General features: G+C 53.6%; 1 protein-coding gene and 1 long non-coding RNA gene across 2 annotated transcripts in view; one reads left to right on the top strand and one right to left on the bottom strand.

The window, feature by feature from the left end:
- The window catches only part of AFTPH (aftiphilin), a 202,522-nt gene that overhangs the window by 127,600 nt on the left and 58,545 nt on the right, over positions 1–16,377 (bottom strand). The window lies entirely within an intron of this gene.
- On the top strand, positions 8,049–12,516 carry LOC143826728 (uncharacterized). Its single transcript, XR_013227113.1, has 4 exons — positions 8,049–8,063; positions 9,060–9,300; positions 11,484–11,620; positions 12,112–12,516. It is a non-coding gene; the product is annotated as an uncharacterized LOC143826728 (long non-coding RNA).

Below are 16,377 nucleotides of genomic sequence, written 5' to 3'. Positions count from 1 at the left end.
GATCAGCTCCTCTGGAGAAAGTGGCTGCTCTGGATGGCATTATTAGATTGAACTCTGTTGCATTAAACGCCACTGAAGACCTTCCCTCCTCAGGCCCTGCCCCCCAAACCTCCAGGCATTTCCCACCCCCATGGAAAACAGACTTGGAAGTTGGCATCTGCGAGCAATGATCAAGGCATTGGGCCTTTGTCAGGGCAGGTGTGAAGGCTTGGACTCTCCCCCCCCCTCCCAAGAGGTGGAGCCTTTTGGCTTGCAGGGGGAAAACCAAAAACTAGAAGACAGAGGAAGTGCCTCAAAGCAGCAGATTCCTCAAAGCATCAGGGAGGCATCAGGGAGGCCAGGCCAACGCCTGCTTTTGCAACTCCTCTCCAGACTTCAGTGGTTTGTCCCCCTGGAGAAAAAGGCTGCTTGAAAGGATAGTCTCTGTTGAGGTTCCTCCCCAAACCTGCCCCCCCCCCAGGATCCACCCCTCCTCAAATCTCCAGGCATATCCCAGCCCAGAGCTGGCAACCATATTATTATTATTATTATTATCATCATCATCATCATTATTATTATTATTATTATTATTATTTAGATTTATTTCCCGCCACTCCCCGTAGGCTCGTGGCGGGTCACAATAGTCTTAACCTCATTAAAATACCCATTAAAAGACTTTAAAAACAATCCCAACATGGCGGAAGTTCTTATTATTCCCACCCCTGCTATCAGAGCAGCAGGGAGGGTGGGGAGGAGATCTAACTTACTAGGTGTGGGAGTGGAATGCTGGCACTCATTTGCTGACCCCGGCCTCAACCAAAAACCTGGCGGAAGAGCTCCGTCTTGCAGTAAGCTGGTAAATCCTGCAGAGCCCACAGCTCACCCAGGAGCTCATTCCACCAGGTAGGGGCCAGGACCGAAAAGGCCCTGGCCCTGGTCGAGGCCATGCACACTTCTCTAGGGCCAGGAATGATCAGGAGATTCTCCCCCGCTGAGCGTAAAGCCCTGCGGGGGATATAGGGCGGTAGGCGGTCCCTCAGGTATGTGGGTCCCAACCCGCGTATAGCCTTAAAGGTCAAAACCAGAACCTTGAACCTGATCCGGGCAACAATTGGCAACCAATGCAGCTGCCTCAGCACAGGCTGGATATGGGCCCTCCAAGGTGTACCAGTGAGGACCCGAGCAGCTGCATTTTGCACTAGCTGGAGTTTCCGGATCAGAGACAAGGGTAGGCCTGCGTAGAGCGAGTTACAGAAATCTATTCTGGAGGTGACTGTCGCATGGATCACTGTGGCCAAGTGGTCAGAGGACAGGTAGGGCGCTAGTAGTCGGGCCTGGCGAAGATAGAAAAACGCCTGACCCGCTACTCTCTTGACCTGAGCCTCCATAGTCAGGGAGGTATCAATGTTCACCCCCAGATTCCCGGCCTGGGTCACGATAGTAAGTTGCGTTCCTGCCAGGGTGGGTAAGCGCGCTGCCTGGTCCTGCCCTCTGCCTCCCAGCCACAGGACCTCCGTTTTGGAGGGGTTGAGTTTCAGGCAACTCTGCTCGAACCATTCAGTCACTGCTTCCAAACATCTGGCGAATGGTTCCGGGGGGGAGTCTGGGCGGCCGTCCATGAGGAGATAGAGCTGGGTGTCATCAGCGTACTGGTGGCAACTCAGCCCAAAACTCCGTACCAGTTGGGCCAGAGGGCACATAAAGATGTTGAATAACGTGGGGGAGAGGACTGCGCCCTGCGGTACCCCACAAGGGAGTCCGTAGGGATGCGAGAGCTCTTCCCCCACAGCAACCCTCTGGGTCCGGTTCTGGAGAAAGGAGCGTATCCAGCGCAAAGCTGTGCTCTGTATCCCCGTGCCGGCGAGGCGATGGATCAGAAGGTCGTGATCCACGATGTCAAAGGCCGCTGATAGGTCTACCCCATGTGGTGCTGCCCTTAAGATGCCCCAGAGCCTCCGGGACAAAAGCATCACCTTGGGAAGGTACCCGAGACATCTCACCAAGAGCGCTCTGTTGGAGAGAGCAACTCAGCATGCCCGAATATGGGAGGGGGAGGGGAGCACTACAACACCGTAAAGGTGTGCAGATGTTCTCTCCTTGACTGGGTTGCTTCTCTTTGTGGCCAAAGGATGCTATCTGACCCTGTTTTCTCTTGCTTTGTCCTCTAACCCTCTCCACATGGCCTTCTACTGAAACGTGCCTCCAAGGTCTCTCCTTTAGAGGCAGTGCCCTCATCCCCCCCCCCCGCCCACGTGATGCCGGGCAAATTGGCCATTCATGAAAAGTACTCTTTCCACTGGGGTTCTTTCTCTTCTTTCAGCTGCAACCTGAATGTGGACTGGATCTACTTGATTAAATGTAAGTTTACCTTTTTGTGTGATATGCCCCTTGGGAGATAGCCTCTTGTGGCGCAGAGTGGTAAACAGCAGAAATGCTGTCTGAAGCTCTGACCATGAGGCTAGGAGTTCGATCCCAGCAGCTGGCTCAAGGTTGACTCACCCTTCCATCCTTCCGAGGTCGGTAAAATGAGTACCCAGGTTGCTGCTGAGGGGGTAAATAGTAATGACTGGGGAAGGCACTGGCAAACCACCCCATATTGAGTCTGCCAAGAAAACACTGGAGGGCGTCACCCCAAGGGTCAGACATAACTCGGTGCTTGCACAGGGGATACCTTTACCTTTACCTTTTACCACTTGGGAGATTAATTTATTATTAAGTTGACACATGAAACCACTCCTGGCCAGCTAGCCTGCAACAGCTCACAACATTTAATAAAATCTGTAATCATTAGCATTATAATAAAAACAGTGAGGGGTCTTAGGAGGAGTTGGGCCTCACCTTTTACTGGCCAATCAGGTTGCCTATACAGCTTCTGACTATGTCCTCCTGTAGCCTGATTGCCCATCTGCCCAGCAGCCGCCCAATCAGGGTGCATGTCCTGCTCCCGCCTGTCTCCTTTCACCTCACAGTTCTTTCAGTTTGTCAGAGTCTGTTGCCCCTGGAAGCCCCCCTCCTTTGCATATTGCATATTGTAACAGCAACATAGTAACAGGAACCCTGGGGTGCCTGTGAGTGGCCTTATCTTGTCGCTGGAGCCGGCTGGCCCAAGGACGTGTGAATTGTAGCACCTCTGGCAGGAAGCCTGGGATGGCACCTGGGAGAGGAATACCCCTCCCCTGGAAACATTCAAGTTTTGGGCGGGAGAATTGTATTGATAAACGCTTGTAGTTCTGTTGTTTGGCAGATTTGACTTCTCGAGTTATAGTGACTAGAGCTAACTTCCATTAAAGCTTTCTTTTCACAGAAGTTTTGTTGTGAGTTCTTTTAGCACTTGACAGTTACCTGTTTGAACTTTTAAATCGGTACAGTTCAGGAATCTTCCTCCCGAAAACCGGAGGCATCATCGCCAGACGAGTTCTACCGCTGGGCGTGGGCAGGAATGCAGATGGGCCTCCCCTGATGGTTGTGGATTTAGGAGCTGTGCTGGAACGGGAATCCTGAGAGGCTGGCAGGCAGGGAGAAAAAACCTGCTGTGCAACTTGAACATGGGTGCCCCAGCCGTAGCATGCACTCTGGGCACAGTCACGGCATTCGCAGGGGGCAGCTGGCCAATTCCTCTGGTTAGAGGATCATGCGCAGACAGACCACGTGGGGAATTCCAAATGCTGCATGAAGCAGCCCAATTGCCTGATAAAAAAGAAAGATGGAAGGAATGCATGCTGAACCTAATATAGGGACTTGTTTAGTATCCCACAACAAACCCACTAGGGAGGACCCAGGTTTGAATCCCCACTCATACTGTAGAAGCTGGCTGAGAGACCTTGGGCCAGTCACCATCTCTCAGGCTTGTTGGGAGGACGAAATGGAGAAGAGGAGAAGGTGGTTGGCCCTCTAGAGCCTCCCCTGGGGAGGAAGGCAGAGTACAAATCATCATAGAATCATAAAATACTAAGGGCTGTGGGGGAGGGCTCAGTCTGGGATGGGGGGACAACAATTGGCCCCTTGCCCCTGGACTGACAAGCGGTGGGCCCAATCGGCTGGCGTGACCCGCCCACCGCCCAGCCTGGACTGCCTTTTGCTGACAGCCGCCATTTTGGCCCCCCGACCTACCCTGCCATGTGGCCCACGGAGGGGGGCTCGGCCCGCCCACCAGACCCTTTGCCTCTCCCCCCAAAACTCCTTCCCCCCCTGGCCCACACCTCCCAAGTCCACCCATCCCCAAACACCGCTGGCCCCGGCTTTCCCCCTCCCCTGCGTGATCTCCCAAGCCACTCCCCCATCCCCACTCACCACCACAGCTGCTTTCCCCCTCCCCTGCACAATCTCCCAAGCCCTCCCATCCTCACTCACCACCACTGCTGCCGCTTTCCCACCCGGCCCCCCCCCCTCTCAACCCCCCCACTCTTACCCACCCATTGCTACTTGCCCCTCCCCCAACGGGCCCTTCCCCACCTTCCTTCCACCCCTGCCCCATCCTCTTACATGGCACCTGCCTGCCTTCCTCCCAGCATTTACTTCCTTCCTTCGTTCCTTCTGCCCATCCATCCACCCAACCTGCTAGCGCCTGCTGTATTTTGGCTACAGTGGGCTTAATATCTAGTCATAGAATAATAGAGGTAGAAGGGACCTCCTGGGCCATCCAGCCACACATGGTATGCACTTTACACAGTAATCATAGAATCCTAGAGTTGGTAGGGACCTCCTGGGTCATCTAGTCCAACTCCCTGCACCATGCAGGACACTCACAACCCTATCGCTCATCCACTGTAACCTGCCACCCCCTTAAGCCTTCACAGATGGCTCGCCAGTCTCTGTTTAGAAATGTCCAAAGATGGAGAACCCACCACCTCCTAAGGAAGCCTGTTCCACTGAGGAACCGCTCTGACTGTCAGGAACTTCTTCCGGATGTTTAGACGGAATTTCTTTTGAATTAATTTCATCCCATTCATTCTGGTCTGTCCCTCTGGGGCATGAGAGAATACTATCTATATTAAAGACTTTATAAAGTGTAGCTGAGTGGTTGAATGGGGTCTGTAAATTATGGCTCCTACCAATACATGCAAATGTTATCCTTTTCGGAGACCCCCTCCTATGATATGTGCCTGGGGTCACCACTCTTCGCTATTATTTAATTCTGTGCTGAGAGTGCGTCAGGAAAAAAGCCGTAATTTACAGATCCCATTCAGCCACTCAGCTACACTTTATAAAGAGTTTAATATAGATATTTTATATAGAGTGTATTATCATAGTTCTGACCACTGAGGAAGACCCAGTAGGGTCGAAATTCATTTGGTCTTATGTGCTGTTAGTTCTGTATAGTTTTTATGAAGTTTTTATTCTGTTTTAAATTGTGCACTATAATAAAAAACCAACAAGTTTTACATTATTTTATTGTACAGCTCAACTTTTGAGTTCCTACCTGTTAAGGTTTGGTTGGGTTTCTTTTTTTGGTTTTGGTTTTGCTCAGAGAAAGAGGCCATCATTCCATATTGAAGATTTAGAGGTATATTGTTGTATAGGCATAGGACTGGGCTGGTAAATGGGGGCAGTAGTTGGCCATGCAGTAGTCTGGCCACAGTGATCCTTGCAACACTCACCTCCAGAATAGATTTCTGTAAATGGCTCTATGCAGGCCTGCCCCTGGGCTTGATCTGGAAATTGCAGCTGGTACAAAATGCAGTTGCTAGGGTCCTCACAGGCAGCAGTCCCCAACCCCTGGTCTCAGGACCAGTACCAGTCCGTTGATCAGTCGGTACTTGGCCGCAGCTCTAACTCATCATCCTCCCTGGCTGCTGCCTCGGGGGCTGCCCTGCCACTCTGCTGCTGGCTCACCTTTGGTGCTCTCCAGCGGCCACCATGGCTGGGGCTCCCCCTCGGCATGGCACTGCGCAGCTGCTGCTGGCAGCGCCCCCCAGTGGGCGGTGGGAAGTCAGGGGTGCCAGTGGGAAAGCAAGTGGAGCAGGGGCTCAGGTGGTGGCGGCGATGTCCCTCAGCAAAAGACTACCCCCCCCCGGGCCTCAGTAAAATTGTCAAGCGTTGACCGGTCCCCGGTGATAAAAACGTTAGTGACCACTGCTCACAGGAACATCTTGGAGGGCCCACATCCAACCTGTGTTTACACAGCTGCATTAGTTGCTAGTTGCTGTCTGGATCTGGCACGTGGTTTTGGTTTTGACCTTCAAGACTCTTCACAGTCTGGGACCCACATATCTGAGGGACCGCCTTCTGCCCTGTGCTCCCCGCAGAGCTTTATACTCAGTGGGTACTAACTTGCGGGTCATTCCTGGCCCCAGGGAAGCAGACCTGGCCTCAACCAGGGCTAGGGCCTTCTCATAGAATCATAGAGTTGGAAGGGGCCATACAGGCCATCTAGTCCAACCCCCTGCTCAACGCAGGATCAGCCCTAAGCATCCTAAAGCATCCAAGAAAAGTGTGTATCACGGTCCTGACCCCTACCTGTTGGAATAAGCTCCCAGTTGAGCTGCAGGAGCTTTCTGTGTTCCGCAGGGCCTGCTAAACAGAGTTCTTCCGCCAGGTCTATGGTTGAGGCCGGGGCGGGAGGAAGATCTGATCAGGGCCCCCCTGGTGTTAAGCAGCATTGGGTCATGTTCCCTCGATGGCCACCTCTCCCAACTCCCTTATTTAGATATGTCTCTGGGGGGGATCGGAGAATTGGATAATACCGCCATGTTCTTGCTTTGTTTTGGTGTATTGTATTTTATGTTTTAATTGGGTTTTAGTGGAGAAAATTTGTAACCCGCCATGAGCCATTCTTGGGAATGGCGAGAATTATAATATGATATGATATGACATGACATAATCTTTAACCGCTCCTGCGGAGCGGACTAAATAAAGGAGTAAGGGCTAAAGGGGAGGAGATGTCCGCGCTAAACACTTGGAGGGCTTCGCGGCTCCTGATTGGGCCCTCTGAGTGTCACTTGAGCACCAAGCAGCCAATGGGGAGCCGCAAAAAAAGCCTGGGCCGGCCAGGGAGTCACCGCTCAGAGGAAGAAGACTTCTCCAGCTGTAAGTCCTCCAGCCAGCTTCCCCTTGCCCAGGGAGCCTTCTGCCGGGTCCTGGGGCAGGCTCGCCTGCCCCTGGGCCTGGCAGTAGGCTGCAAAGCCTGCTGCTGCCTTCCCGAGCCTTTTGCTGGGCCCTGGGGCAGTCTCGCCTGCCCCTGGGCCTGGCACTAGGCCGTAGATCCTGCCGCCCCCCTCCGGAACCTTCTGCCGGGCCCTAGGGCAGCTGAGCCTGCCCCTGGGCCCGGCAGAAGGCCGCAACGCCCTCTTTCAGGCCACCTACTTTCAGGCCACCTCTGATCCTGCCTTCCTCCCAGCATTCCCTTTATCTTTCCCTTCCCCCCAGCATTCCCTTTGTCCTTCCCTTTCTTCCTTCCTTCCTCCCTCTCTCCCATCTGCCTCTTTCTGGCTACCTGTTTCTCTCCCTCTTCTTCTGTCTCTATCTTCCTCCCTTTCTTTCTGTCTTTCTCTCTGTCTCTCTTTCTCCTTTTCCTCCTTCCTTCGCCCCATCCCTCCACCCACCCACCATGCTAGGGCCCGCTGTATTTTGGCCACAGCGGGCTTAATATCTAGTATAATATAATAATATAATATAATATAATCTTTAAACAGCCCCGCGGTGCAGAGTGCCGCGGACTGAATAAAGCATTAAGGGCAGTGTGGGAGGAGTTAGGGCAGGCCCTGTCCGGGATAATAACTCGGAGGGGCCAATCAGGAGCCGCAAAGGGGCTCCTTATTGGCCCCTTCAAGTGTCCATCCCGCCCCAAGCAGCCAATGGGGAGCTTCACCCACCCAGGGAATCTGCCCGGCTGCTCCAGACATCCACGAGTGAGGGGTGGGCCGCGCCGCCTTCTCCCGGCCGGCGGAGCAGCCTTGAGAGAGCCTCGGGTGGGGGGTGGGCCTTGCCACCTTCTCCCGGCCGGCAAAGTGGCCTCGCCGCGTCGTAGACACGGCAAGGCCACTCCGCCGGCCGGGAGAAGGCTCGAGAGAGCCTTGGGTGGGGGGTGGGCCTGCTCCCAGGCCATCTAGCGCCCATTTCATTTCCAAATGAAATGGGCTTTAGAGGTAGTATAATATAATATATTATAACTAGAAATAGAGCCTGCTGTAATCTGCAGACAGCGGGCGCTATCCAGGCGTACGAGTTCTGGGGCGCAGCAGGGACCGATCTGAGACTGGGCAGTGGGCGGCCGGTGAAGAGGCCGCGAGTGGGTGGGCTGGGCCGCATCCTACCTGCATCTGGAGGTCAGGCAGGAGCATGGAGCGGGCGGGAGGCTGGTCGCGGGCTCGAAGGGCAGGAGGTAGGCTTTGGGCTCGGGGCAGGTCCTCCGTCACGGCTGGTCGAGATTCGGGCTGGGTGGACAGGTCTGCGGCGGCCGTTCCTGAGTGCGTGGGGGTGACGATGGCAGCATTTGGGTGGCGGGGCAGGCGGGAGCAGGGATGCGGCTGCGTGTAGGTGTGTGGGGTGGCGGGCACGGGCGCTCCCGGCCGCAGGCGGCTTCATCGAGGTGCAGGGTGATGAGGCGCTGCGGCAGCCGGCGGCGGGGCGGTGGGCACGGCTGGAGCCGGAGGGCGGCGGCGAGGTGGCTGGTGCGTGGTGAGCGTGCGAATGGCAGCAGGGAGGCTGCAGTGAGTGCCGTCGATGGGGGCGGATCGGGAGGTGCTTCGCGCTTCCCGATTCATCAGTCCAGCGGCAAGAGACCAAATTGGTCCCTTGCCGCCGGACTGACAATCGGAAGGCCCAATCGGCAGGCGCTTTGCGCCTGCTGATTGGGCCCTCCAATTGTCAGTCCGGGGGAAGGGGCCTATCAGCACCCTTCCTCATCACGGACAGGCCCGCCTTGGGTGCCCTTAACCGATTATATAATCGGCTCCGCAGGAGCGGTTAAAGATGTAATGTAATGTAATGTAATGTAATGTAATGTAATGTAATGTAATATAATATAATATAATATAATATAGTAATCATGGCTCTCTGTGAATCATGGAGTGAATGAAGCGGATTTGATAGGCTGCAGACAACCTGAAACCACTTTAAACACCAGTTCCGCTTCCCTCCAGCCTTAGGCATAGAAAAGGGTTACCTAAGCAACATCAGTAGGGACGGATTCTTCCCCAGTGAACAAATCCAGAACCTGCTGTGATGTCAGCTCGGAACCTGGCCTGCCTGTTCAGTTGGGAGCCCAGTCGACAGACAACCCACGGTGGGGTAGGCAACCAGGGAAGTGAACATCCCCATCTATTCAGAAAGGTACTCTGTGGATTGTGCACCTGGGCGAAAGAGCCCAGAACACGGAAAAAGGTAAGGGAGATTTTCCTCTCTCTACAGGCTGCAAGACGGGGGAGGGGGGGGTGAAGGCACAGGGACAGAAGCCACCAGCCCAGAGGGAAGGTTGGAGAGATCTGGCCAGCCGAAGAGGGGAAAATCCAAAATGGCTCACCCTGGGATGCTAAAAATATTCTTACCAATCAGTTACCCCTCGCTAGATATTTAAAGAGGGTTGCATTATACCCTGCCGCACTCCCACCCCACACCCCAACCTCTCCACTTAAAATGTCAGGAATTTCCCAATCGGGAGTTGGCCACCCACAATGATAAGAGCTCTATTCAGTGTAAAAACTTTGCTTTGGCAGCAGCCGAATAAAAGTCTCCACGGCATGGCTGGAGGGACGCTGCGGCAGCCATTTTGTGGTTGGGTCAGAATCCCAAAAAGGCCTGCAAGCTCAAAAGGGTTGTGGACCCCGGCTTAGGTAAACTAAAACAGATAAAACAGCTTGAGTCTTCTTTTATTCTGTAACCCCAGAAACCTTTTTTGAATCTCTGGGATAGGCCAGGAACATGATATTCGGTCGGACCGCCTTGGGGGGAAGCTCTGCCATTCATTGATTCGACCCATCACACACAACCCGCTTTTTTTGTTTGTTCGTTTTTTTAAAAATCTGCACGGAACAAGGGCTTCCAATTGAAAGCCTGGGAAAGATTAGTGCAGCCAGAACAGCCAAGAGGAGAAGCAAAGGATGAGCAGGAATGCCCCGCAGCTGAAGGCAGCCACTGCTCTAATTGTTTGAGTAATTGGAGAAATAACTTTGTAAAACCGCAGGGAGGACATGCTGCTCATGGGGGGAAAGAATGTTCCCCCTTTGTGTCGGATGACTTACACACTTTGTAAGTGTAAATTTTTTAAAAAACAGCCACCTATAAAATTAATCAGATGATTTCTCACAGCAGTGTGGACTTTGTAGGTTACTTTGACCCTAAACATTGCAAGTTTAGACATTATAGGTGACTAGCAAGAGAGCCCATTGCAACCAGGAATGCAATGGGCACTAGGACCCAGGGGACACCGGGAGATGCAGATCTCTCTGTGTGTCTCTCCCTCTTGTGTCTCTTGGTGTGCCTTGCAGCAGGAGGCATAGCAAGTAATTAGGGCTGGTTTGTAGGAGGGAAGGAGGGCTGGTATGCAGTTTGGGTCTGTCTCTCTCTACCTAGCAATACAGATCATATTGAAAGATGAAATTTTCCAGAAAGGATACAGTTATTTGGAGAATTGCCTCCTTCTCTATGCCCTGCCATGACAGCTTCACTCATGTGTGCACTCATTCTACTTTGTGGCCTCCACCTTGTGGCATGGCCGGCCAGCCTGAGGAGGCCAGGAAAGCTCCCAACATTCCTGGCTTTTGGCAATTGAATTATTCAAGAGGGTTTTTTCTATTATTAGGGGACGGGTGACCAAACTGTGGCTCTCCAGATGTCCATAGACTACAGTTACCATGAGCCGCTGCTAGCATGCAATCCATGGACATCTGGAGAGTCACAGTTGGGCCAGCCTTGCATTAGGAGACTGTGAAGTATAGTAACAGGCTTCCTCAGGAGGTGGTGGATTCTCCATCTTTGGAAATTTTTAAATAGAGGCTGGATTGCGATCTGACGGAGAGGCTGATTCAAGGGGGTGGCTGGTGGCAGTAGATGAGCGTTTGGGATGTGAGTGTCTTGCATAGTGCAGGGGGTTGGACTAGATGGCCCATGAGGTCCCTACCAACTCTAGGATTCTATGATTACTGTGTAAAGTGCATACCATGTGTGGCTGGATGAGCCTATGATGTAACTTCTGCATCACTTACTTGGTCATGCTGGGAGGGCACAGCCCGGCTGACCTGTGAGCACAGCTCCCATCAGCCCTCCAAGGTGGGTAGGTAACGAGCAGCCACCCGGAGTCTCCACCCAGGGATGTCCTCCCCTCTGGCCTCCTAGAATGCCTTAGGGCTCTCCTTTCTCACTTCTTTGGGCACGCTGCCATCAACTGGCCATGGCAGGAGCTACCTGCCTAGAGGGCCACCCCCCCCCCAGCTTTCCTTGCTGCATGACCTACTAAAAGCTCCACCTGGAGTCTTCTATCCAGCCACTAGCTACCAGGGGGACAGTTTAGCATAATCTCAGGGAATTAGTGATCTACCAACTCTCTCTCTCTCGCCCATTTCAAACAGCTTGTTCCAATGGCGGACGCTGACGTGGAATGAACAAGATCAGCCAAGATTTAAAACAGTGAAGGTTTTCTTAAAAGGAAAGTTTGCAAACAGACTGAGCTTGACATCATACTGACCCAGGAGGACAAAGAAAATGAGTAGATACACCTTCCTCTGTCCTTTGCTTCTGCCCCTGCCTCAGCCTGTCTGAGTCTAAAGAAGGCCCCGTATCTGAGCACAGGCAGGAGGCGTGTTCCAAACCGTGTCGCCTTTCCTGGGCAGCCGGTCCTTTGACTGATCCCCGTGTGGGAGCCCCTTTCCCCAGATGAGTCCTTCGGAATGGAAGCCTCTCCTTCCATGCCCACCCCTCTAAGGGTCAAAACTCTCCTTTCTGGGGCTGCCAGGAAGAGCTTGTCTCGCTCTGGGCCTGTCTGATTCCAGCCCGTCCCCCGTCTTCAGGCAGGAGGGCCCCTGTCATTTGCCAAGCAACTGGCAAGCACTGCAAGGCTTGGGAGGAACTGGACTTCCCCTTCCTGCCTGTCTTTTGCTCACTGAGAACCATTTTACAAACCAGGCGTGGGGTTTTTGCAAAGCCCAAGCCTCAAAATACAATACGTTTCTGTGGACCTGACATTATGCTTTGTTTCAGCTCTGTCCCAGATTTCTGGAATCTTGATTCTAATTGGATTGCTTCTTGGCGGTCTGGCCCCGTTGCCTGTACTGACTTACAGCATCTCATCTGCCTTAACCCTCAAGGAGGAGGGCAGCCCCCCCAGCCTGTGCTCCGGCCTTCACCGTGGGCCTGAGGCTCCGGCCAGGAATGCAACATGGAAGAAACACCGGCCCCTCAGCCGAAGAACCCCCCAGCTGGAAAATACCGAATCCCTGTCATGGAGGCTTTGGAAACAGGCAGTTTTTAAAATCACATTTACACTTGCAGATACTGTTTTAACTGTGCAATTATATTACTGTATGTTTTATTCTGCTGTTACCCGCCCTGAGCCAGCCAGGAAGGGTAGGCTATAAAAATAAAGGTTATTATTCTTATTAGGAACGCACAGCTTCCCCTCCTTGGGCCTGGGCCGCAGTGTCAGGTGGGAGAAGACCATTCGGTTGGCAGCGGCCCATGCCTGCTGTGGGCCCCAATCCGGCAAGAGATAGTCAGACCGAGTCAGGTGGGGGAGGGAGGAGGCAAACTCCCCAGGGCTCCGTCGCTCCTTGGATGGCAAAGAATTCTCTATGGAAATGAAGGGGATCGAATGGCAGGAAGGGGCACGGAGGGCGACACCCTTGACGCGGGGTTGCACACACGGTCCACATTGTACACCTGTTCCTTGCTAAGAGGATGCAAGCTCTCTCTGATGCCCACCCACAATCTGTCGGCCAAGACCCTGACTCATCGTTTGCCCGCTCACAAGCTGCCCCTGGGATGCCCTGAGGCTGGGGAGCACTGCTGGGGGGTGGGGTGGAGATGCTGCCACCCTTGAGATGAGAGCCCTGCTGAAAAACTGCTGGCCCCTGGCTGGCCACTTCTCACCCATCATCAAGTACGTGACCATCTCATGGAATTCCACTGACCCGATGATTGCATGCTTGGTGGAACACAGTGCAGGATGTCACCTCCTCCGTGGCCCTCCAGCATGGGGAAGAGAAGCTCAACATCAGCTCCAACAACTGAGCTCCAATGACTCGCATGGAGCATGTTCGAAAGCCATTCCAGGAAACCACTGGTGTGCTCTGCCTGGGGCAAGTCATTCCCCTCCTTTGAGGGCTGGAATGAGCACTGGACTCTGCAGTGTAGCCAGGCCCCAAGGGGACACCAATTCCACAGGCCACACATGTTGGTGCTGGCATCCGTGACCAGGTAGCCCCAGGTGGTGTGCCTGCTGGCCAGCCACTGCCTCAGGTGGCGCTGCATCACCACAAGCACCTTTTCAACCATGCGGCCCACATCCATCTCCTGTGCATGGAGAGCCATCTTGTAGCCAGGAGGCAGTGGTCCTCCTGGAGTGTGGTCATGGTCCCACCGCTCCAGTTATTTCTGTTGCCACTGGTGGATGGTGAGGGACAGGTAGCCATGATGGCGACCACTCCAGAGGTCCACCTTGACTCTGACAAGCTTGGCCTTGACCAGCTCCCCTGCTGAGCGGTGCACAGAGGGCTACACTTGCCAGCTCATGGTCCTCCGGTGGGGAATGGTATACCAGGCAGCATGACCTCACAGGGGGTGGCTTGCCTTGTAGTCCCAAGCCCAGCAACCTCTGAGGGGCCTGCTCTCCACTCTGCCTCCTGCTGCTGAGTGGGAGTGGGCCTCTTCCACGCCCCACAACTGGCTAACATTCCTTCCTCCAGCAGCAACCACCTGGGCTGTATCCTTTTCGGGTGCCTCTGGAGAACGGTGGTGGTGAAGCGTTGTGTGTCCTGGGCCATTGACGTACTGCAAAACATGCACCAACAACTGAACAAATGAGCACACAGTGAAATTTTTGGCAGACTTTGGAAGAGAAATAACAACAGTTAAATAGGCATGTTCCATTTCAACTATTATTTTAAAGCTCTTATCTTGGTTGTTATATTGGCTGCTGTACGTATCCTATGTTTTCTTAATGAACTAGCTGCAAAGCCCATTCATAAGAATGAGTTTTGAAAGGCTCCCCCTCACCCCCCCCCAGGCACCCGCAGCCGGCGGGGGAGCAGGCAAGTCCCTGGGGCCCGCAAGTGCTCTCGTGGCCTCCGTAAGGCGTCAGGCGCACTTGGCGGGCCGTGGGGAAGGACTCTCTTCCCCCTCCCCCCTCCGCTGCAACCGCCATGGATAAAGATAAGTGTGTGACATACTCAGACCTCTGAAGGAGGCCCTACACGGGCTGAAATGCGTCAGGTCTAGAGTTGATATCATGCATATAACATTGTTCTTGCAATAGCCTGTGGGCTGTGTATGTAAGTTTTTAATTTTTTAAGTTTTTGTGCACAATGAAGGTCACATAATTAACTGATGATGTTACACAGACACTCAACCTTTTGAGGTTCTGACTATTTTCAGTTCCGTTTCTGTGGGTCTGCTTCCAGAGAACATCTCCCCCCCTTCGGTTCTTGCATGGGCACAGAACACATGGCCGTATGCCACACAGGGGTGGAACTGTTGGCGGAGTGGAATTGTGTCCCCATGCCCACGGCTGGAGCAGGGGGGAGGCACAGTTGCTTACTGGTGGGGTGCCAGGGAATGCAAGACGAGGGCGGAGAGGTCTTATTGCAGCTCATGTGGCAAGGTGGAGAGTCACGTGATGTGCTGGTGGCGGGAGGCTGTGCTCATTGCCTATGACCATTTGGCACAGGGGAAGGCAATGGCACCCTCCCACATCCACAGCGCAACCCCTCTCACCTCCCAGGAAGTAGGCCGGCCGGCCGGGCAACAGGCAGACATCGGTGCCCCCCCCCCCCCCAGGAGAAAAAGCTCAGAATAGGCATGGAGAAAGCGGTACCAAAACACCCCGAGTCACTCCCTGAGACTGGGACAAGTCCCCCAAGGTAGGATGACACACAGAAATCATGCCCCCAAGGAGAAGCAGGTAAGTGTGTGTGCATGATGGGGGAGCTCAAATTCAGAGTAGTGGTCAGTAAGGTCAAGTCAGTGGGCAGTAGACAAACCTAAAGGTAAAGGTATCCCCTGTGCAAGCACCGGGTCATGTCTGACCCTTGGGGTGACGCCCTCTAGTGTTTTCATGGCAGACTCAATACGGGGTGGTTTGCCAGTGCCTTCCCCAGTCATTGCCGTTTACCCCCTAGCAGCATCCTGGGTACTCATTTTACCGACCTCAGAAGGATGGAAGGCAGAGTCAACCTTGAGCCGGCTGCTGGGATTGAACTCCCGGCCTCATGGGCAAAGCTTTCAGACTGCATGTCTGCTGCCTTACCACTCTGCGCCACAAGAGGCTCTAGACAAACCTAGGTCACCACAAAACAAAAAGCAGGTGTGTATGTGTGGATAAACAGATCAGAGCCCTGCGTGAACTTCCACAATTCCGCAGTGCCAGCAAAAGGGAGCTCCTCCACCAGGCATTTGCTTGAGACCAACCAACGCAATAACATCCGCAGGTCGGACACCCCCCCCTGGCCCCCCTAGACACCTCCTCCATGGCTTACACCAGTCTGACCTCTCTGGGGGTTTATCTACGCAGTTCCTGTTAAATTATTGTTGATCAAGCCATAGAAATTATGTCAATTTAAAACCACTCTTATTCTGTTATATACTTAGGATGTTCCATGCACTACCCTGCAATGTTATATGTAAACCACCCTGAGCCGTATGGGAGGGCAGTAGAAACATCTACGAAATGTACCAGTGAATTAAATTGGTAGAGAACTAAGTTGAAGGCCCCACTCCCCCCACATCTCTGCAGGGGAGTAGATTCCCCGCTCCTCCACATGCAAACAAGTGAGTGACCTTGGGCTCGTCACAGCCCTAATAGAGCTGTTCTTACGGAGCAGGCCCGTCAGAGTTCTTCTCAACCCCACCTACCACAGGGTGTCTGTTGTGGGGAGAGGAAGGGAAGGCGATTGGAAGCCGCTTTGAGACTCCTTTGGGTAGAGAAAAGTGGCATATAAGAACCAACTCTTCTTCTTCTTCAGTAATCTTAGGGCTCTCTCAGCCTCCACCCCCTCACAGGGTGTCTGTTGTGGGGAGAGGAAAGGGAAGGCGATGGGAAGCTACCTGGAGATTTCTTCAAGCAGCAAAAAGCAGGGTACAGAAACCAGCTCTTCTTATTGCCACGGCTACCTGTGCAAGCTCCATTTTGTGCTTCAGAGGAAGCTCTTTTGAAGGCAGCGGTGGGAGGTGAGTGCAGAAGGCAATGTTTTTAGAAGAGACCCCCCACCCCACCCCACCCCACCCCACCCCCTTTGAGCCGCCAGTGAGCAC

This window comes from Paroedura picta, chromosome 1 (genome assembly GCF_049243985.1).
Source record: "Paroedura picta isolate Pp20150507F chromosome 1, Ppicta_v3.0, whole genome shotgun sequence".
NCBI classification, from domain to species: domain Eukaryota; kingdom Metazoa; phylum Chordata; class Lepidosauria; order Squamata; family Gekkonidae; genus Paroedura; species Paroedura picta.
The sequence above is the reverse complement of the archived record's forward strand: the minus strand, read 5'-3'. Positions and strand labels throughout refer to the sequence as shown.